Raw genomic sequence first — 18,061 nt, 5'->3', positions numbered from 1 at the left:
TTTGTCGTAACCTCACCGATATTTTAAAACCCCGGTTTTTTTTGTCTCGTTTGCATTCAGCAAATAGGGGAAGAAAACAAAAGATTATCTGGAAGTTCATGATGGGCACTTGGCAAAGGACGCGTCCTACATTCTGAGGGAATGAGTACTTTGCCATGGAAGCCGTTGTGAGTCAAGTGTCAATTTTCTCTCAATGTTATCTCTCTTTCTCTCTCTCTCTCTCTCTTACCGACCGACGGGCGGTTTAGTTAGGCGTGTGGAAGATAATGTCTGCGCGTCAATACTAGCTATCTCGGCGTTAAGCTATGTGTATTCATAAGAGGATTATTAAAGTTTAGCCGGTTTGAGCCCTGCTTAGCTTGTCCGCTTTAATTACGCGTCTAAGTTCGGCCAGGTCCTTCGACGAAACGGTAGATTGATCGGTTAGATTTATTCAAATCTCCCTATAAATAACAATGATGAAATTGTGAGTTCACTTAACACAAAAGTGAATTCTTGAATAAATTCTTTTGTAAAGCGTTGTAAGATTTTATTTTTATCAAGAAAGATCCTTGCTCTACACTAAATACATTTTTAAATAAAATTGTATGTTTGGAATCAGTGTTAAACCGTGACAAAATAGTAAAGGGGTCAGGCGTTGAAGTAGTGAAACTTCGAATAAATAACTTGATCTTAAGAATGTATGCACAAACAATTGCATCACGTTTTTTTTTAAATATTTTCATATATATATTTTAACGAGGGTATTTCAACTACGAGGTTATATGAACCCTCGGGGTGCCGGCGTTTTTGAAAAGCCCATTCGTAAGCATTGGATTCGAACCCGGGCCCTTTACATTATAGTGATGAGCGCCGTGTCAACGCCTAAAGCCGGGAACACACTTACCCGATGCTACGCCATGCGACGCTACCCGACGCCTAGCCACGTTTTGGTGGGTTGTACACATCTATCCGACGCAAGACACGTCGCGTACAGTCCACAGCGTTTATCACAATAATCACTATCACAATCGCAACGCATCTTTTGTTCTTAATGCACTATTTTGAGCAAAACTTTGTTATAAATTGTTGGTTAAATTTTATGAGCACAACCATCTAATAAATTGTTTGTTAAACTTAATTGTTTTAAATAAAGTTACTCCTAACCATCATAATTAAACAATGTTTATAAAAACGAATGCATTTTTGATCTCGTTTAATTTTGTTTACATTAAAATAACATGTTGTAATTAATATAACGACAAAATTAAATGTACTGTTTATGTTTGAAATAAACTACAAAAAATATGAGTGTACCGTTATGATGCTACCCGACGAAAGTGGTGTAATTTTACGAGCAAAACTATGAAATAAAATGTTAATTAAATTTTATGAGCAAAACCGTGTAATAAATTGTTCCAATTTTAGTATATGTACCGCCGAAGCGAGTACAATAAATTGTTAGTAAAATTCATTAGAAAATCATATTCCGGTGTTTTGATTAATTTTCTACCAAACCAATAAAATGAATTTTTTAAAATAAAAACTAATTAATTTTTGATCTCGGTTAATTTGGTTTAGGTTAAAATAAGTTGTAATTAATATAACGACAATAATACATGTAGTTTGAATAAAAATATGAGTGTCCGGTTCTTTTGTCTTCGACTGTACTCGATGCTACCCGACGAAAATCTGGAAAGTGGGGATCGCATAGCGTAGAGTAGGGTAGCGTTGCGTGGCATCGGGTAGATGTGCACGGGGGTAATGCAACCTTATGGAAANAATACATGTAGTTTGAAATAAAAATATGAGTGTCCGGTTCTTTTGTCTTCGACTGCACTCGATGCGACCCGACGAAATCTGGACAGTGGGGATCACAGAGCGTCGGGTAGGTTAGCGTGGCATAGCATCGGGTAGATGTGCACGGGGGTAATGCAACCTTATGGAAAATCGGAGTTTGGATTTGCGTCGGGTAGCATCGGGTAGATGTGCACGGGGGTAATGCAACCTTATGGAAAATCGGTGTTTGGATTTGCGTCGGGTAGCATCGGGTAGCGTCGCATAGCGTAGTATCGGGTGTGTTTCTGGCTTTATTCGCCTGTCGTCCAACAAAGCACCAAGTTCGTTTATTTATTTCGATTACTACAAACATAATTTTATGTTGTTTAGCGTTTTGAAGTAATTATTTCATTATTTACAGGCATCATGGATCTAGAAATTGACACAGAAATCATATCTCTCATTCAACAGAGACCAGTCTTATGGGATAAATTAAAGAAATATATAAGGAATGCCACGAAAATAGGCTGGGGCGAAGTTTCCGTGACGTTGAAAGAAGATTTTCTCTTATTGGATGGAAAGGAGAAAAACGGGAAAAAAACGAAAAGAGAAAATTTTTCGGACGACACGACTTTTGTCGGCCAGTGTGAACGTATTGATACCACGATATCATATCGGCCGAATTTTTATCGCACGACAAACTTTATGGAAAATAGGAGTTTGGATTTGCGTCGGGTAGCATCGGGTAGTGTCGCATGGCGTAGCATCGGGTAAGTGTGTTCCTGGCTTTAAGCTGGGAACACACCCGATGATAATTTTTTCAGTTTATTTAATATATAATCACCGGTCGTAATTTGTTAAATGTTAAAAATTAATTAGTTAATCTACTGCTGTGTAAGTAGAGCAATATCACGGACCTTTATCTTTTGTCGACAATCTCATAGATCAGCTAACGAAACATGGCTTAAGAGGTTTAAAACGGGAGGAAGTTAAACTTCTTACAGGTACGGGGTTGATGCTTCAACCCCAAAACCCTGACCCACAAAGAACTATCATCCAAGACTAATATACCCTCTCAACATGTTTGATATATTTCTGTCCTATTCTAGGAAATGATCCGGTATAATTGCTCCTTAAATAATGAAACAATCAACAGGTAACCAATGTCGACTATGCATAGAGGAGACAGAGACAACATGGCACATCTTTCGCATATACTTAAGGAAGGGAAAGGTTGACTAAATTTTAAAAAAAGTTGGCCTCCTAAGATGGCTTAGTGCCTTAACTATCATCATCACGTGTTTATCGAGGTATATATTTTTATATTATTTGTTCTCCTCCTTTCTTACGTTTAATGCCTTTGTAATATTTTGGAATCAATTTCTTCTTCATTTTCTTGGCAATGTTACCTACAATTTCCTTATTGTATCCATTGCTAGCCATAAGGCAGCTGAAACTGAAGCTTATTTTTATCACACCCCAAAAAACATAACTATTGGTTGGACGACATGTACATGGACAGAATAACACCGGGAATTCTCTTACCCGGTTCAACGCTATTCGACGCTACCCGATGCTACCCGAACCCTTGTCACGTTTTGGTAGGGTGTGCACATCTATTCGACGTCAAGCGTACGCCACGTACAGTCACATAGCGTGTATCACAAATCAGTATCGCAATAGCAACGCCTCTTATGTTCTTAATGCATTATTTTGAGCAGAACCATGTAGTAAATTGATAATTAAATTTTATGAGCACAACCATATAATAAATTGTTAGTTAAATTTAATTGTTTTAAATAAAGTTATTCCGGTTATTTGATCAGTGTGCAAAAAGTGCATTAAATTAAACTAAGCTGTTAATTTGGTGACTAGTCGAGAGTTCAGTAAAATCCAGCCGATACTCAAAATAAGTGTATTAATTTCGTCTCTCGGTGGTAAATTCATAAGAGGATTATTACAACCCATGGAGTAAGTCAACGTTCGGTTATCCATTTTAATTATGTACGTAAGATTGAGCAGCTCTGGCAAAGGAAGCTACAGCACGGCATATATTAATACACCGACCTTTGTTTATTATTAAATTAATCGGTTATCCAATGAAACACAAGAACATCCCTCGTTCTAATTTGTCAACACGATTTTAACAATGGCTATTTAATACACAAGTTTGAAAAAATCTCAAAATTCGCATAGCGTCTTGAAATTTTGATGGGTTTTCATTCGAGCAGGGTACTTCATGGATGTTGAGAAGGGCTGCCTACATGGAAAGTATGAAATTTTAAATTCTTGCAATGGGGAATGGGCCAGTTCAGCCTGGAAGAATGGAAGAAGAATAATGTATGTTGAGCGGGGGGTCAGAATTTCCTCTAACAACTTTAATCGAAAACTCCGTTTTCTTCGTTTGAATTTTAATTAACAGAAAACAATTTGATAATTGAAAACTGTGCTTCAATAACTCGAGTTGAATCATGACATTAATACACGTGGGGATGGTTACCCACTTTTCCAAGAAAATTCAACATCCGCCAACGCAAGTTAAAATATAATATGGAATAATTCTCTAATAATCACATTCACTTTTCATCTCGAACGATCAATGTTTCGTTTATAGTTTAAACCGCATGCGTTTCATGAATTGGAGTGTATTTATGTACAAAATAGACATCATACTATAAAATATTTAAACATATTTTAACCTTAGTCTCTCACAATTACAATTTCCAATTTGCTTATAAATTCATCATTCTAAAAGGAGCCTTCTAATCAGGTATACTTATAGCAGATGAAAGAGGAGCTGTATAAATTTGTCTGTAGATGGACGCACTCCATATGCCTGGGGGAAAAACTACTATTTGACCAAGTCTCACTGGTCTTACCGGAAGGGCAAGCTTACTATTCTGTTACTGTTCTTTTTCGAGGATTCAAAAGTATGCCAGCAACAGTTTATGTACCGTATGGTGTTGACCATAGAATTGTTATTTCATTACAATCCTCTTAACAAATGCTAATTGCATACTTTGTAATATTGATTTCAAGATTTCACCCTCAAGGGTTGAGAGGTCTAATACGGGTTTAATGGGGATAAGAAGGATTTTATGACTGCTCCTAATAACAGAGTTCTTCATAGGAGGAACCTATATTGAGAAGGGTTGTACCAAAAGCAGAGATAGAGTTATAGGGATAGAGAGAGAGAGAGAGAGAGAGAGAGAGAGAGAGAGAGAGAGAGAGAGAGAGAGANTCCATCATGGGGTCTGAAGCTTGATGAACCTGTAATTTGGTCATTTTGGTCACTTCCGGTTAATTGTGTTGGCCAAGATTCCATCATGGGGTCTGAAGCTTGATGAACCTGTAATTTGTTCATTTTGGTCACTTCCGGTAAATTGTTTTGGCCAAGATTACATCACGGGGTCTGAAGCTTGATGAACCTGTAATTTGTTCATTTTGGTCTAACTTTCTGTTCTGAGCTGCTCCTCGTTCTCAGCTGCCAAACGATAGGAAATCATGAACCTACAGATGGTAAGTATGATTTGTACAGTGACGTCCCTGTACAAATCGTGTACATCGTGCCTCTTTACACAATCATTGTTTAAGATTTCTACAACATAAAATTGCGTCCCCGGGAATTGTCCATATTTCGACCATCTACGGCTTTTGTCGACTGTCCCAATTTTGACCTGGTCTGAATTTTAAATTGAGATTTACCGTTCGCCCGGAGTTGGGGGAAACTTCCCGGCAAACTTTCTGGCCTGCGCCTCCGGAACACTGGCCGAAGTTAGCAAGATCCGGAGGCAATTCATAAAAGATGGAAGAAAACCTTAAGTGAAACCACAGTGCTTCTTTGAATGTTTATAAACTGCTATTCGTCACTTTTTTTTCTTGGTCCTTATTTGAGCAGCAATTTTAGTGGAACGTTTCGAGGAGAGCGCTGAACGACGTGAAAACGTCATCTACTCTGACAAACTTTGCCCCTCCACAAACTTTGATTTAAGCACTTAAGTCCAGTCGGTTAAATAAGCCTTTGAAATGTTTAATTTCAGGCATAAAAGAGTTTATTATTTATTTTAAAAAAAATGTCTTTTCTTCCTAAAGACCAACTTCAGTTTTAATATCCTCTACTTTATTCTCAAACAGATGACAGACCGTGAAATTAAACGGATAATAAGCTGACGAGGCTAATAACTAATAAACTTTGATCATATCGATACCAACCTAATTAAAAACCGTCGAAAGCATGTTAATTAAATTATTCGTATCATCTTCCTGAAACCATATCAATTTGAATATTATAAATTAATGTTCTTCAGAGTCCGCCAAGGATCGACCGTATTCCATTATCCTCTGGGAGCGGGAGTACCCCAGGGCGGAGTACTTTGACCGATCCTTTATCTCCTCTACAGTGCATAACCCAACTTTACCCTCCACCTTCCTTGCCGACTACACAGCCTTCCAACATGCAACGAATACTATCCTTCCAATCCAAAATCCTCGGAATCTAGACAATGCTCCTTACTATGTCCCCAACAACGCCCTTCACAACGGCCTCCAAACACCCTACATGCAAAAAATAATTCCAAAACACATCCAATAAAAACCACCCCTATAATCCCAGCCGAAAAGGAGATGCCTCGTGGCCTACTTAAAGGGGTGTATAATTATTTTAAATATATATAATGTGTGTGTGTGTGTGGTGATTAGTGACCGTTAATCGATATTTATTTAGAAATCGTGACATGCGGTCTTGTGTGATGTAGGTTTCAGAAAAACATTTTCTTTATCGTGCCAACGTTTCGATCTTTATTGAAATCATCTTCAGGGCCTGGGATTTACAAACATTGTTTACATATAACAATTACATTTTGGATGTGGAAAAGTGAATTTATACAATGGAAATATATATTTNTCTTACTTGTAATTAAATGTTCATATTTGTCAACCTTGTAAAGTAATAATTTTAACGTCCTGAAGGGGGATGTAATGTCCGAAAGCTCCATCAAAGAACAGATTTCTTTCAAATTGTTATGATGTATTAATTTGACTTCTTTTCTGTAGCCTTTCGGTGAGATACTTAGTTACTTACTTCGAGCTTTCAAGTATTGGGAGAAGTTTACGGTTGCTTCAGCATCGATAAGCTAATTCAAATTTAAAACTTCGTCGTCGATTCAATTCAACCCTTTCACAACATCGGTAAATCCAACCTGGGTAACGGATTTACCTCTATTTGTAAAATACTACAATATATTTTGTTGAGTTGATGTTTTTGCTTGTATTGTCAATTCTTTTAAATCGTTAGCTATTTACTTTTCTACTATAGATTCTGTAGATGTATTGTAATATACAATGTATTATAATTTGTTAGTGTTTATATAAATATTTTTGAGAAAACTAAAAGGGAAAATAGTAAGTTCGCGGACTATCAAAACCAATTATCTAAAATGTCGCATTTAGTAAATTTTAGTTACAAAAAAAAAAAATAGGAGAAGATAGAAAAATTTACTAGTTGTACGCTGAATTTACCGCGTTCCTTTCAGGCCTTTAATAATTGCTCAAAGCGGATTTATTTCCGCGGGTCCCCCTGCCGATGAAAAGGGAATAGCATAAATAATATATATTTATTCAATGCCAGACTCAAGTCAGGACGGCTCTCTGTCGCTTTCCCTTTAAAAAGTAAATCCTGGATAATCCTTCTGAAAGGGTTTCCCACTATTTGTCTGCCCCTCTTGATAATTATCGGGGAATCGGATATCCTGCCATTTAACCGAGGGGAAGAGGAAACGTCCAACGTCCCAAGGGGTTGGAAGCCCTTTAAGTACACACTTCGTTTTTATTAGAGTCTTTTACTACTGTAATTAACATTATTGATAAAATACGTTGATTAGGTAACAAATAACTAACAATACAAGTTCATCTCTATTCGTTAAAGTTTTTCAATAAAAATAATTCAAAGCAATATAATACAATGTAAAATTTTAATCCATCAACACGGATTATAGTCAATCTGATAATTAGTGTGGCAATCTTTAATCTATATGTATATCGATATATCGTGAAAAAATATATCGATATATTTAATTTTAGGTACATTACGACTATTTTATAATATCCATATGAGCTAGCCCAACTGTAAGAAAAGAATGATATTAGTAACGGTAAAAATATACTCATAGTCATGAATTATTATATAATTCTTATTGAGTAGTAATAAGAAATCTTATAAAATAGATCTCGCTCGTGACACTGACTTTTCATTTCAACCAATACCTTACATAAAATTAATTAAGGTTTTCAGTTGAGATAAAAATGGCACGAGCGGGATTCGAACCCACGATCTTCGGCTTGATACGCCGCTGCTCTACCGCTTGAGCTATCGTGACCTCGATCCAATCGGACATCAACGTCCCATCCCAACCACACCTTTTGCATTTTCCCTCCTTTTTGCCATTTTTCAAATGTCGTGTAATCAATTTGATTCTCGGCGACAAATGAAATGGCCACGGAGAGTCTTAGTGAAAGTACACTCCATTTTGCTTATAATATTTTATTAAATTTCGTGGTCCGCTTGACCAAATAAATTCTTTTCAATTAATTAAGGTTTTGGTTGAGATAAAAAAGTCAGTGTCACAAGCGGGATTCGAACCCACGACCGTCGGCTAAATACGCCGCTGCTCTACCACTTGAGCTATCGTGACTTCGATCCACTCGGACACCAACTTCCCAACTAAATTCCTTTTTTATCTCGACCAAAGCCTTAATTAATTGAAAAGAATTTATTTGGTCAAGCGGACCACGAAATTGAATAAAATGTTATAAGCAAAACGAAGTGTACTTCACTAAGAGCTCTCCGTAGCCATTTCATTTGTCGCCGAGAACCGAATCCTGATTAGACATTTGAAAAATGGCAAAAAGGAGGGAAAATTCGAAAGGTAGGTTGAGATGGGGAGTTGGTGTCCGAGTGGAGCTCAAGTGGTAGAGTAGCGGCGTATCTAGCCGAAGGTCGTGGGTTCGAATCCCGATTGTGACAGTGACTTTTTCAACTCAACCAATACCTTACCTAAAGATTAATTAATTGAACGATGTTATTTGGTCAATCAGACCACGAAATCTAATGAGCTCTTAAAAAGTGTTGACGTTACGTACAAAAGAATAATCGTAAACAGTTGTATAGAGGGGTAAGAAAACATGAAAACCTGCGTTACATTTAGGACAACCCAATAGAACATACATAATCGAAACTTCTTTTTGTAAATCTACATACTCAACCATCCACCTTTAAAATAGAGGAAACTATGACAGACCAGAGTCGAACCGCCGATTAATCCCCTCCGTCGAATAAAAATAGTGACAAAGATAAGTATCACTTTTTGTAAATGATGGTCCTACTCACAGCTTAATTAATTGAAAGAAATTATTTGGTCAATCGGACCACGAAATATAATGGATTAACAATAATTTATTTTTGGCCCTGCAATATCTACAATAACCTGGACGGTTTGTGTAATTATTATTATACTTTGTTAATTGATACACAATACATATACAACTATTATAGTTTTTATACACTGTGTCACTGACTAAAAAATTATATCCATCTTAGTTGTTTTTCCCAAAGCCATCTAAACCTCATAACACATTGTAACCGCCATTTTGTAAGGGGGGGAGTTGGGCAAGTAAAGATTTTAACCTAAAATCTGAGATAACTGTTGAAGCTTTTAAAGTTTTTATTAGTTTCTTTAAATCGTAGACATTAATACAATTATTAAAGGTTTTATCCACTATATTGCTGATTGGACATAATTTAACCGCGAATAGCCTTTTTAGTTGTTGTTCACCAGTGCCGTCTAGATCTCACAACACAGCCGCCATCTTTTTTCTGAGGAGGGGATCAGATATGGATTATAACCTTTTCAACATTAGGTCTTACAATTACATATGTTATACTTTTACCCCTATTAAGACTGCACCATGGAAAACACGTTTTTTCTTACCAAACGAAACACATTTCTGCATGCCTCTTCGAACACTTTTATGGTGACATTACATAGACTTAGCAGTCTTTATTCTAGGACCTTATGCAGTGTTTTTGGCCACCAAACTTTTCCATAATTCCATAATTGCCATGGCACTGATCGTTTTGTGCAACCAATACACTATCCTGGAATTCATTCCATTATGTGGTATTTTTGTTATATGACTCCTCAACCTGAGACTTTGGTATAAAATCCAGGTATTTACTTTCTTTGAAGAAGTTATGAATTCATGCTCTATAGTAAGTGCTTTTGGATTTACCTTCCTTCTTCTTGTATAGGGGTATGAGATTTGGTGTTTTAGGTTTGATATTTAAACCTATTTTGATCATACATTCTTTCTACGATATTTATGGCGTTTTGCATCTGATTCGGCAAATTGCAATAATATTGCCACTTTTAGTTTGTTAATCGGACCACGAAATATGATAGATATAAAATAGAATAAATTTAAGTTATGAAAATTAAGACTTTTAAAACTTTCGAGCATTCCTTTTGCCAGTGCATTAAAATAATTCCAACAACACTGGTTTGTTTTGTCCCCGGGGAAGGTGCCATCATAAAAACTTATTTGAAAATTGTGCGCCGAAACGTAGATATAGATGCCGATGCCCATGCGGAAGATAGAATGGTAAGTTACATTTATCCACGGACCACGGTTTTGGTGCAGTTAAAATTATATACATATATCGATGTATCATACCAGACGGGTGTCTCTAATCCAATTTGACCCACTGATAGAGATATTTTTTAAATTATTTATCCAATAATAAATACGAAATAAAAAACGAATATATCGATACATTTCAAGTATTGACAGTCAAATATATCGATAAAAAATATACTCGATATATGTAGAAATAGATCGATATATCGTTGCCACCCCTACTAACGATAACAGTACTGATCGATGAATACTTTCGAAAGGTTATTATTATGGGCATATGGGGGTATCTACCCTTCCGGATTTGTGCCATACCGGCAGATGCACGTGTCAGAGTGGCCTCTCCTCAGTCAATACGACCCTCTTCATCCGGATCATGCCCTCAGGTGCCATGCGGTTAGATGTTGTACTCTGGAATTATTATAGTTGATTGGATTTTCTTTGCTCTAGTCGTTCAATTTATATTTGATATATTAATCATTAAAGCTGTTACGATTCGGAAAACTATTAAAATAAAAATACTAGATGCCAACGTTTATTAAATTATTTATTAAATTATAAAAACCCATTATATTTCGTGGTCCGATTGACCAAATAACGTCTTTCAATTAATTAATCTTTTTATGTAAGGTTTTTGTTGAAATGAAAAATTAGTGTCATGGGCGGGATTCGAACCCACGACCTTCCGCTCAATACGACGCTGCTGTGAACACTTGAGCTATCGTGACTTCGATCTACTCGGATACTAACTTCCCTTCTCAATCTAAAACCCTTCGAAATTTCCCCCTTTTTGCCATATTTTTATCTCTACCAAAACCCTTAGCTAAAAAGAATAATTAATTGGAATAATTAATATGGTCAATTATGACCCCTGACCAGATACGGAATTAATAATGAAAAGAAGTAATTACTTCATTAATAGCTGGTGGTGGCCACTTCATGAATTGCTGAAAATCGAATCCTGATTACACGACATTTGAAAAATGGCCAAAGGAGGGAAAATTAGAAAGGTTGTAGGTTGAGATGGGGAGCTGGTATTCGAGTGGATCGAAGTCACGATGGCTCAAGTGGTAGAGAGCGGCGTATTTAGCCGAAGGTCCTGGGTTCGAATCCCGCTCGTGACGCTGACTTTTTCATTTTAACCAAAACCTTAGATAAAAAGATTAATTAATTGAAAGAAATTATGAAACATTGCAGTGAGGTCTGCTATCGCCTCAAACTTTAGTGATCATCCAGGTCTGTCTGTTATTTCATCATCTGAACATTTATTTATACATTTCTCGGCATTCTATTACCTCTATCGTCGTCTTCAAATCAGTCTAGGTATTTTCAACATTACCATTCTTAAGTAATTCAAAAATTCCGTCCAGAGGTAAATTGCACCCACCTTGATCGTATCGTTCAGCTTTCTTGGAATCGGTTTCTTTGATGGTGACAAATTCATATACGAAAGCTCCATAATTCCATCAATTTCACCAGGATACAGGCTACGATTTTTGTTTTAGAGCCGCTCTGCATTCATTCTGCCACCGAGTCGAAATTTCTCTCCTGCAAGATTTTTAAGAAGTAAAGTCCTAAGTTCCGTCTCAAGAGATTTTTTCATTAGTATTTCCAGGTAATACAAGACGGAGTTGTGTGCTTTAACCAAAAAAAGAAAGGCATTCCCAGTTTGGCTGCAAGCCTGCCATAGAATGGGTACCGTGATATTTAAATATGCACGACGCCCAAACACAAAGCCTCGGAGCAAGGCGGATGTTTTCTTAGCTTTTAGCAAACACAATGACACAATTTCCTTGCTTTTTCATGACGAAAAGCATTACACGCTTGATGACTATTTAGGATACTCCTTATCACAACTATTTTAAAAGGTATGCACATGTTCAATATTATTTGCTTTGAAGTGTCGTGAAATGTACACGGACGAAGTAATGCTAATTTTATTCCTGATAATCTATCTTAAATCACCTCTTGTTCAAAACACAGTTCGTAACAACAGTCTTTAGTTTTTTACGAAATAGGTTAAGTACTGGGGAGTAGTTTTGAATTTTTTCGCATGAAAATTCTATAATAAAGGGAGTAAAAAAAAATTTATGAAGAATAACTTCGAGGGACCGCGGTAGCCGAGTGTTTGGACGTTGGACCCCGAAGTTCGATTCCAACCATAGCCCCTTGAAATTATAATAATTACCCATTCTTTCCCATTGAAGGCAACTTTCACCTCAAAGCTGACTCCTCATATAAAAATGTTTTTCTGTCCCTACTTCCTTCTCCATCCCTTCAAAATCCAACGTATATAAACATAAAACATCAATCACTGGCACTCTCAACACGATACTCAATCATGACACATCTACACAGAAAACAAACACTTTGAGTTAGTACAAATACTTTGATTGTATATAAAAAATATTTTTTGCATTGTGTAGAGCTCAGTGACCGTTAATCGATAGTTATTCAGATATCGTGAGATGCGGTCTGGTGTGATGTAGGTTTCAGAAAGACATTTTCTTCATCGTGCCAACGTTTCGATCTTTTATTGAGATCATCTTCAGGGCCTGGGATTTACAAACAATGTTTACATTTAACAAATATTTTTTGCATTGTATAAATTCACTTTTGTTTACATCCTACATGTATTTGTTAAATTTAAACAATGTTTGTAAATCCCAGGCCCTGAAGATGATCTCAATAAAGACCGAAACATTGGCATGAAAAAGAAAATGTTTTGCTAGAACTACGTCACACCAGACCGCATCTCACGATCTCCTAATAATCTTTATTTATATATTCATTTTACGACACGAATTGTGCGAAATTTTGCTCTTTTATTATTCAAAGGCTTTACTCCAGGATAGAATTGATTCATCTTCTTTTTAAATAAGTAAAGACGGTATTAATGCTACACAATATTGTTGGGAATAAGCGATCTAGTCGAGTTAACAAATAATAATAATGTGGTTTTACTCTGCACTGTTTCGTCCTATTGTACAAAGACGAAGTTGGATTGCATTGTCCGCCATACGCATTCATGCAGAACAAAACTGCAGCGCAGATCACAACGAACGAACAGCAGATCACTCTCAATACCACGTTCAAAAACGGCATATAAAATAAACAATAAAACGTTATAGCGACGTGACTGCCAACAAGTTGCGTTTTACCTCATCAAATCACGGAACGTGGAACAATTTGGCCGACACGCATTGGTATAAAAAAGATAGTTAACATGCATATTCAAATTGTTTAATACCGTCGTAACATTTGGATTAAAAAACTATCTTGTCATTCATAGTTCTCTTCGCACTTTGAAATTAGGATTTTTTTAAAAAATGAATTCGCCTTTTAAGTAATATCAACACCTATGTTTTCATATATATCTAAACTATATTGAAGTATATTTTCTTCTAATCTCTCTCTTCCTCCCTCACTCGCTCTCTCTCTCTCTCTCTCTCTCTCTCTCTCTCTCTCTCTCTCAAAAAAGAAAAAAAAATATATATATAAAGAAAGAAAAAAAGTCACTTTCGTGTATGGACAGAAAACGAACGAATCGATGGCTTACGTGTGAATGTATTCATTAGCGTGAGTGGTTAAGTATGAGTGGACGGGTCTGCCGAGGAATATCGACTACTTCGCACACTTGTCCAAAGCATAGGTTAGTTACGTTAAGTGGAGTGTGATAGGGTGGCGAAACGCAATAAAAATGGACGGTGCCTTGCAATCAAAGAAAGGTTACTTAGAATGAACGTATTTATTGGCGTGAATGACGAGTGGTTGGCGAGGTGACTCTCACCTAGCCGACTCCCAGTTAGTTATACGGTTGGGTAGTTTGGGTCATTTGTACTCTGAGACCTGCCAAATGTAGATTAGATTAAAATCGTAGCATGAGTGTGTACGTATGTAATAAGTGTTCAAAGAATATTGCTTGTGTAATGTCCATTTATGTGCAATATAAACTGGAATTTGAGGCCTGAATGCTTTGGAGAATCTGAAAATAAACCACCAGACTGAAGCTTCTTCCGTTCTAGTACCCGTTTAGAGCTTATTGTTTTACCGTACTGTGGTAAAGCGGGGAACATACTTACCCGATGCAACGCTACCCGATGCAACGCTACCCGATGCTACCCGACGCTTTGTCACGTTTTTGTAGGGTATGCACATCTGAGCGACGTAAAGCGCACGACACATACAGTCACACAGCGGGTATCACAATCGCAATGCCTCTTAAATTTAAATAAAATTTTGTTAAATTTTATGAACACAAGCATGAAATAAATTGTTAGTTAAATTTAATTGTTTTAAATAAAGTTATTCCAGTGTTTCGATCAATTTTCTGCCTAACAATCATAATTAAATATTTTTATAAAACTCACTTTTTGATCTCGTTTAATTTGGTTTACATTAAAATAAGAACGTTATAATTAATATAACCACAAAATTGCATGTACATAGTTTTGAAATAAACTACAAAAAATATGAGTGTCCTCTCTGAAGCTACTTGACGAAAATGGTGTAATTGTATGAGCAAAAACATGAAATAATTTGTTAATTAAATTTTATGAGCAAAACCGTGTAATTGTTAGTTAAATACATTATATCAAAAAATGGTATTCCGGTGTTTTCATCAATTTTCTACCCAACCATTAAAATTAATTTTAAAAAAAGTAATGAATTTTTGATCTCGGTTAATTTGGTTAAATGATGTAATTTTATGAGCAAAACCTTTAAATAAAAATAGTTCAATGACTATGACCAAAACCATAACATAAATTGTTAGTTAAATACATTATATCAAAAAATGGTATTTTCATCAATTTTCTACCAAACCATTAAAATTATTTTTTTTCAAATAAAAACTAACGAATTTTCGATCGCGGTTAATTTGGTTTATATTAAAATAAGTATGTTTTAATTAATATAACGACAATAATGCATATAGGTTGAAATTGTTAGTTAAATTTCATGAGCACAACTATCTAATAAATTGTTTGTTAAACTTAATTGTTTTAAATAAAGTTACTCCTAACCATCTTAATTAAACAATGTTTATAAAAACCTTTGCATTTTTGATCTCGTTTAATTTGGTTTACATTAAAATAACATGTTGTAATTAATATAACGACAAAATTACATGTACTTAGTTTGAAATAAACTACAAAAAATATGAGTGTCCTGTTCTGATGCTACCCGACATTACAAAATGGTGTAATTTTACGAGCAAAACTATGAAATAAATTGTTAATTAAATTTTATGAGCAAAACCGTGTAATAAATTGTTCCAATTTTAGTATATGTACCGCCGAAGCGAGTACAATAAATTGTTAGTTAAATTCATTATATCAAAAAATCGTATTCCGGTGTTTTGATTAATTTTCTACCAAACCATTAAAATTAATTTTTTAAATAAAAACTAATTAATTTTTAATCACAGTTAATTTGGTATATATGAAAATAAGTATGTTGTAATTAATATAACGACAATAATACATGTAGTTTGAATAAAAATATGAGTGTGCGGTTCTTTTGTCTTCGACTGTACTCGATGCGACCCGACGAAAATCTGGACAGTGGGGATCGCAGAGCGTAGAGTAGGGTAGCGTTGCGCGGCATCGGGCAGATGTACACGGGGGTAATACAGTCTTATGGAAAAATGGACTTTGGTTTTGCATCGGGTAGCGTTGCATCGGGTAAGTGTGTTCCACGCTTAAGAGTCCCATTTGTCATACTATTTCCCAGCTTGCCATTTAGATTGCTTTCCAGGAAAAAATCGATGATGTACGACCTGGCAAACATTTTTTTAGACCGGTCATACATCACGCAGGGAAATATATCCAACCGCCTGATATATCGGGAAGATATATTGATTGTATCCGCAATTTTCTGCGGACCGGTGCGGTGATTAGTCGACAGTAAGTAGAAGGATGCAAAATTCCTGTCGGCATTGGATAGATTTGGTTTAATATAGTCTGTATTAGATTAGTGCTTCTAGGGGAAAATAGAAGACTTTTCATAGAGTAATTTTCATTTGTTAAATTGTCCCATTTCCCAAACTTTCGAGAGCCGTGAAAGAAGTAAACAGATCCGGCTGTGCATACATTCAAGCGCGTGGATTTGCAAAAAAAAGGTCAGAAACATCTCGGATCGTGCTTTTTGAACTGAGTGACGCCGGGCATAAATGGCGAGCCCTCCATGATTCCGCAGGGCATTGAAAATCTGTGAAAAGAGGATTGATGAGAAAGGAGGGATACGGAGAGTTGAGAAAGAAAACTGAATATAAAGAAGTTTCTCATCCATTATGAATTATAGATCCCTGGAGCGTCGCCTTGTATCTAAAGAGGTTGTATTGTTTATCCATCTTCGCTCTTTTTTTATTTATTTTATGGGCCGCTATGACCAAATAGTAAATTTTAAATTTGAATATTTCACCCGGTTTATTAATATTATATATCTGAGCCGTGTTTTTTTTTATTTTATTTTTTTAGCCATAGGGTTAACTTTAAAATAAAAGCAACACAACGGCAAAAAACAAAACAAGCTGTCGTTTTTCACACGAGAACATAACGCCAAATAAGCCCCAACTGTTGTTTATTTTCTTTGGTCTATTTAATTTTGTTTAGTGGCATCAATTTGTTGTTCTAGGGCAGGAACAAGTGTGCAGGGGTACAGCTAGGAGAATGGAAGTTCATTCACATTCAATACGTTCAGTACAGGTTTGACCTAGATATACAGACGAGCAGCAGGTAATCGGCACCTGCACTGAAACAATCCATCCACTGGAAATGATAAAAGTCTTTTGCTAAACTGGAAATATTACTATTTTCAGCAAAACAGTAAGTAATGAAATTCTTCTCCTACAAAGGGGTTTAACATTATTAAATAACAACCGTTTTTTGCTTGTAATTAAACTAGTCTTACGAGATTCCCAGCTTTAGAATTGTTTCAAATAATTTTTTTAAAGTTGCAAATCAAGAATACTCTTACTTAATTCTCGTATTTTGTATTATGTGTCAAAAACTACTTTCCTAGACTTCCAACATCCTAATGAAAAAAGAAGCGGCGCGCAATGTTTTCATGGCACCGGAAAAATTCGAGCTCGATCAGAAAATCGCTTCTCTTGAAAAGTTGTATTTTTCAGGATCATACTGAAACGATTCCTTTTGTCAAATACACCATCAATAATAGGGAAATAATAAGAGGGCGTCGGTGATCGGTTTAGGCATAGATACGGCGCTCATTACTGTAAGGTAAAGGTCCCGGGTTCGAAACCAGCGGCCCTGCATTCGAAGCCGACATATTTACTAATGGGCTTTTTTCAAAAACACCGGCAACCTGAGGGTTTATATAACCTCTGCTGTTGCAAACCCTCGTTAACAAAAAGAAAAATAGAGAAATAATTGTCGCAAGCAAGTAAAAAAAAAATATTTAAAAAAATTTAATCACATCTTTAGGTTGTTATTAATGTGTGGTGATTAGTGACCGTTAGTCGATAATTGTTCAGAAATCGTGAGTTGCGGTCTGGTGTGATGTAGGATTCAGAAAAACATTTTCTTTATCGTGCCAACGTTTCGATCTTTATTGAGATCATCTTCAGGGCCTGGGATTTACAAACATTGTTTAA

The 18,061-nt window shown here is 35.9% G+C and overlaps 1 protein-coding gene across 3 annotated transcripts in view; it reads right to left on the bottom strand.

Annotated features, from left to right (window-relative positions):
* Positions 1-18,061, bottom strand: part of LOC112127184 (multiple PDZ domain protein) — a 246,017-nt gene that overhangs the window by 145,381 nt on the left and 82,575 nt on the right. The window lies entirely within an intron of this gene.

Source organism: Cimex lectularius, unplaced genomic scaffold, assembly GCF_000648675.2.
Source record: "Cimex lectularius strain Harlan isolate CLEC.00 unplaced genomic scaffold, Clec_2.1 scaffold160, whole genome shotgun sequence".
NCBI classification, from domain to species: domain Eukaryota; kingdom Metazoa; phylum Arthropoda; class Insecta; order Hemiptera; family Cimicidae; genus Cimex; species Cimex lectularius.
Note: the sequence above shows the minus strand (reverse complement) of the source record. Positions and strands in the feature narration are given on the sequence as shown.